Here is a 5,780-nt window from a genome sequence, read left to right as displayed (position 1 = left end):
GTAGAACATACAGATGAAGTGTTAAGTACAGAGAAAATGCAGGCAGAGTCGCCCCGGTAAAGTACAGAGCCTGTGAGATACATAATTTTATTTTACTTTATATTTCTTGCAGGATAGTAACATGTCTTTTCCCACAAAAATGTATTTTCAAAAATGTAGATATTGCTCACTGCATTAAATTTAAATTAAATTTGAATCAAATGCTTCCTCTGTATACAGATAGTGACAGCAAAACATTTACAACACATTGCATTTTAATATATCAAAAGTGTCTCCAAGGCAACATTATCAAGACGATGACCCCGCAGTCCCCGATGTAACCTCAAGCCCTCTGAGGGAGGCGTGGGGAGGGCAGGGAAGCGCCCGCAGCGAGAGTCTAGGCGCTCTTCTTTTCTTCACCCAGTAAGTTCACTGTGGCCTTCTTGGCTTCCTTAGGGATGGCATCTGCAGTCTCTTTGGCCTTGTCTTTCAGGTCCTTCACCAGAGTGTCTGCCTGGGACGCGTGCTTCAGGAAGAACGGATGGATGATGCGCTTGTAGAGCAGTTCAGCCTCATTAGAAGGGCCTGGGGCCTATACACCACAGCAGGAAGCCTCACTTCAGCATGTAGGTGAAGGGGAACCATGACAGAAACAGATCAGAGAAGAACTCGGCAATAGTGAACACACTGTCCACTAGCCAGCAGGTCAGCCACTGGGCGTCGTCATCTTTGCTGGGACTCTACGGCTTTCACTGAGATGTAGGCTGGATAGCCGAACCCTATCAGGTTGCAGAGGAGAGAGGCTCCAAAACCCAACACCAGGTACAAGGCCACCAGCCCGATGACACGGAGCGGAGCGCGATGAAGCTCCGGTTCACGCCAGTGTTGGCCTTGAGCTTGGCCAGGAGGTCAGTCATGCAGTTCTCATGCAAGAGCGGATCGAACCTCGCCCTCATCGCCGCAGACACGGCGAGGACCTCCGCGCGGAGCGCTGCCTGGACTTGGAACGCGGGGACTGAGGCGAGGACCGCCGCACGGCTATTCTGCTTGGGTAGCGCCCCAAGTGTAATTTTCTTTACAACTTTTAAAAAATGAGAATAATGCGAGAAGAGGCAGGTGTGATGGCACATGCCTTTAATCCCAGCACTCTAGAGATTGAAGCAGGAGGGTCCTGACACTGTCTAAAAAAAAAAAAAAAAAAAAAAAAAAAGGCAACATGAAGCTACGGTTACATCTAATTAATGACTATTTGTGTATTCATCATACCAGACTCCAAATTGTAAATTTGTAACTTCTACTGTGGAAAAAATAAAGCCTTTTTAATAACATGAGAATTATGAGCTGGATGATTCCTAGTGAGGGAATACTGTACTACACATTTGCATAGGAAGGCTTAATTTCAGGGGATGGTGCTGGGGGCTGAACCCAAGGCCTTCTCACTGAGCTACATTCCAGACCCTTTTTAATTTTTTATTTTGAGACAGGGTCTCCCTAAGTTGCAAAATATCCCAAGTGAGACTTAAACTTACAGTCTTCCCTGCTCAGCCCTCCAGAGTTCTGAGAATGGAGATTGTAAGGCTTTGCAACATTTGTGATAATTAACTTATGTGAAATGCCGAATGAATGCTTGGTACATGCATATTTCTTTGCTCTTTCTCCACAGCTGTTACTTCATTATTTGAGGGGGAAAATACTTAAAATATTTTATTAGTGAATGAAATAACTTTCCAACCCCACAACAGCACCACAAAGCCCAGGACCGTGTCTTTTTTTTTTTTTTTTTTTGTGGTTTTTCTCCGGTACCAGGAACCGAACTCACGACCTTGCGCTTGCCAGGCAGGCGCTTTTGCCGCTGAGCTAAATCCCCAGCCCAGGACCAGGACTGTGTCCTTTATACCACTATTGTTGACAATAATGATCACACATACAGAGAGTAGTGTAAACTGGAGGTCTCTGTAGCTGTGTGGGACGTCACATAGTTTACATGTAAACTGCACAGCTCTCCAGGGCCCCAGCTCAGCAGCCTGACCACCAGCACAGATTCCTCTTTCATTAACTTCTAATTCACTCACTCGCTAGCCTCCATTGATTTTATCTCCTAAATATTTATTACTCCATCCCCTTCTTTGTAGCTGCTCTCCCTGTAGATCACCTTCATCTATTAGCTAGACTGATTTAATAGTCTTCATACTGCTCTCTGACTTGAATGTTGCTTCCCTGGTCTTTCTCTTTAATGCATCCATTCTCAATTTATGACAAGAAAGTGAACATTTAAAAATTTCCAAGATAGGAAGGAAGTTGTTCACTATAAAATGATTACATTGAATTTGATTTTTGTGTAATCTGTTCTAGGCCTGATAGGAACAGTAACTTGTTCCTATTTAGGAGGAGATGATTTTGTGATTGATGGAAAATGATTACTTAACCAGATATATGGGAAAAGCAGGATCTATTAAATGACCTACAAGAATAATGGCCTTTAAAGGTAAGATGTGTTTATCTTACATGAGATTTAGAAGGGGCTAAAACATTGGGATAAATTTAAGAAAGAGATTGTTTCCAGATGGATTATAACTTCACAACCTCATAAATGGGATCAAACCCAGGACCTGTGCATGAGCTACATTCCAAATCCCCTTTTTACCTTTTCTTATTTTGAGATCTTGTTTTGCTAAATTGGTAAATTGCCTAGGCTGGGCTCAAACTTGCAATCCTGCCTCAGCCTCTCAGAATGCTGAGATTCCAGGTGTGTACCACCATGTCTGACTAAAAATCTTTTTTAGAGATCTTAAAAATGGTTTCTTGTCCCAGAAATAAAGAATTTGCTTATTTATATCTATATGGTGACGTTTTTGTGATTTTCTACTATTATAATTGTCATCTTCTGATGTCTTCATTGTGCTCCTATTTTGCCATTTTAGTTTATCTAAAAAAATCATAAAAATGAACAGATTTAAATTACTTTCCTTAACTTAAACAAGTAGGGATATTTAGTGGAGGATTTCTGTGAGGTGTACATTCCCAACCTTGATCCCAGTAACTGTATACCCTTTTATAGATTTGCAGCAAAATTGTATCTATATCCTTGGGTCTGAGTGTTAAAATGTTTCTTTTGGTGGAGAGGTCCACTCTCCCAGGAACTGGGATCGTAGAGCTCTATAGAGCCAGAGGGACACTTCCACTGGCATTATCTGTGAGCTCACTAGGATTATATGTTAGGCTGGACCACAAGCATTGGAAACTCTGGAAGTGGGGCCCAACAATCTGTTTTAACTAGCCTTCCAGGTGATGCTAACTGTCACCGAAGGCTGAGAACTACAGCACTGACCAAGTTGAACCCTCTGATATTTAGATAAGGAATCAAAGATCCAAAGAGGCAAAGTAATCAGCAAAACTACTAGGCTCTTCCTTTGGTGATTCCTAGGATGATTTGTTTATTTTAATTGCTAAGCAATATTTTAAAGAATGCTACATGGGAATAAGTATAGTAGGGGGTGAGTGTGTCCATCTTTAACTCATCACCTGGACAGCATCTTAAAAGTTTAATAGTTTTTCGATCTACTGAAGTTTTGTCTGAAAGGAAAGTTGGCTTAGTATTTGTTTATTCATATGTTTCTTATTTCCCAAAGCAAGTGTCTGAGTTATGGCATTTACATAACTCAGCCCATCACTTTGCTGTCAGTCTAATGATTCTCCAGGATGTGGCCCTGGATCTATTATAGGGAGCTAAGTCAGACAGAAATTAATATATAGTAAGAGAGGGGCTGGGTTCTTAAGGAAGTCGGTGAGAAATAAAGACATCAGAACTGTGGCTGGAGGCACATTTGAAGAAGTCCAGGCCTCAAGATAATGCCACACTGGCCAGCCCTTCATACTTCCCTAGGAGAGAAGCAGAACTTGAGACTATATTGTAAATAGTATCACCCAGTCCACTAAGTCCAGATATGCATCAGACACTTGGATGGGGTGACTAGGACATCTGGACCCATCCCTTTCTCAAAATGTTCTTGTTTTAGAAGTCACAGATAAGCCAAGGGTAATGATGTCAGCTATACACCCTTGCTACATGCCCTGCTTCCTTACCGGATCAGTATTAGCTAAGTGGCTATAATCTTATTGGTTGGTTATAGTTGGACCCAGGTTTTACCCACATTATAATTGCTGTATAAATTACCCCTGACAAAGGACCTTCGTAGCAACTCACTTGGGACCCCTCCTGTTTCTCAAGAGCTATTCCTATTCCCCAAGAAACCCTTTCCACTCTTCACCTCCTTTGTTCTTTGGAATTCATTCTTTGATTTCTGGAGACACTAACTTGGCACACCTGACATGTAGCACGTTGGGAGTTACATTTCTCCTGAATCAAAGCTACCTACCTTTTTTCTCTTTCCTTCTTTCCGTGGTGCTGGGGATTGAATCCAGGCCCTATGCTATACACTCCATCTCTACCACTGAGCCCTAGCCCCATCTTTCGTATGTTAATACTCATTTAGAAGATGCTTAAAGTGATTAAGAATAACATTAGTTGGACTAGACCAACATTTTTAGTGTCTTTTAATTTTGGTTCTGTAATGAAAACTCCCTCTGCTAATATATCTATATGTATATATTTCCAATGTAACATAGCGTTTGCTCCAGAAATTTGCATGGTATTAAATGGTGTGGTGTTACAATGCTTCTTGAGACACTACAATACAGTTTCCTTGTCACTTGAGAAAGAAGAGAATTCACTGTAGGAGTGTCAAGCAAGCGATCACCAGGTCAGGAGCTGAAACAATGGCTATTCTAAACCACACATATACAGCCTGGTAGCCCTGGACTTTCCACAGCACATACAAAGGTCAGGGCTCAGCACCTCACAGCTGTCAAGAGATCTGTTTTTCTGGACTACACTGTGTGGGATAGTCAGAGTTAGGGCAAAATGATGGGTACTGGAGAATAAGAACAGACTATACCTCTGTATCGTCAGAATTATCTGCCTCAAATTTCAGTAGTGCTTAACTTTTTCAGGGTGTTTTCGTTTTACTTAATCCATGTAATAACCCTGTGAAGAAGGAAATTGGGGGGCTGGGGATTTACTTCAGCGACACAGCGCCTGCCTGGCAAGGGCAAGGTCGTGAGTTCAATTCCTGGTACCGGAAAAAAAAAAAAAAAAAAAGAAAAAAAAAAAAGAAGGAAACTGGCACCAGCAAAACCCTTTTCAAAACATAAACTGATTCCACGAGGGGAAAAGATAGCGGGTTTGACAAAACCAGAGAAGTGATAGAAAGGGCTGTCAGCGAGGAGGCATCCAGAGAGGGCGAACGGAGGAAGTGCGGATCTGCGACCAGAAAACCGGAATGCACTGTGCACGGGAGAGCTGAAGTCCAGTACGAAGAGGAGAACAGGTGGCCTTTAAAGCCGCGTGGAAGGCGAGTGGCCTCCCTGCCTGTCCGAGGGGTGTGATCGTCCCCAGAGGATGGCCACAGGAATCGAGCTCCCCAGGCTGGCGGCTTCACCTGGGATCCGCCTAGGCGAGAGGCTATGGCGGCGCGGAAGGCTGGCGGGGCTGGGGGCGCGCCGTCGCCGCCTAACAAAGGCCACCGCGGCCCTCCGTAGCACGCAGCCCTACGCCGCCGGAAGGGTTAACCCCTCGCGGGCGCTGTGCGCATCCCGGCCCCGCCCTGTCGTCGCTAGGAGACGCCGGAAGTGGGGGCGGGCAGCGGCACGGGCGCGGTGGGAATCTTTTTCGGGAGCTGGGGCAGAGGGACGGCGCGTGCGCTTCGCCGCCGTCGCCGCGGTGACCGTCCTCGCGGCCCGCC

The 5,780-nt window shown here is 44.4% G+C and overlaps 1 pseudogene; it reads right to left on the bottom strand.

Moving 5' to 3' along the window:
* Positions 1-267: 267 nt before the first annotated feature.
* Positions 268-1,088, bottom strand: LOC102029051 (annotated as a pseudogene).
* Positions 1,089-5,780: the final 4,692 nt, after the last annotated feature.

This window comes from Chinchilla lanigera, unplaced genomic scaffold, assembly GCF_000276665.1.
Source record: "Chinchilla lanigera isolate Chin_1 unplaced genomic scaffold, ChiLan1.0 scaffold00056, whole genome shotgun sequence".
Lineage (NCBI taxonomy): Eukaryota > Metazoa > Chordata > Mammalia > Rodentia > Chinchillidae > Chinchilla > Chinchilla lanigera.
This window is presented reverse-complemented; position numbering and strand designations above follow the sequence as displayed.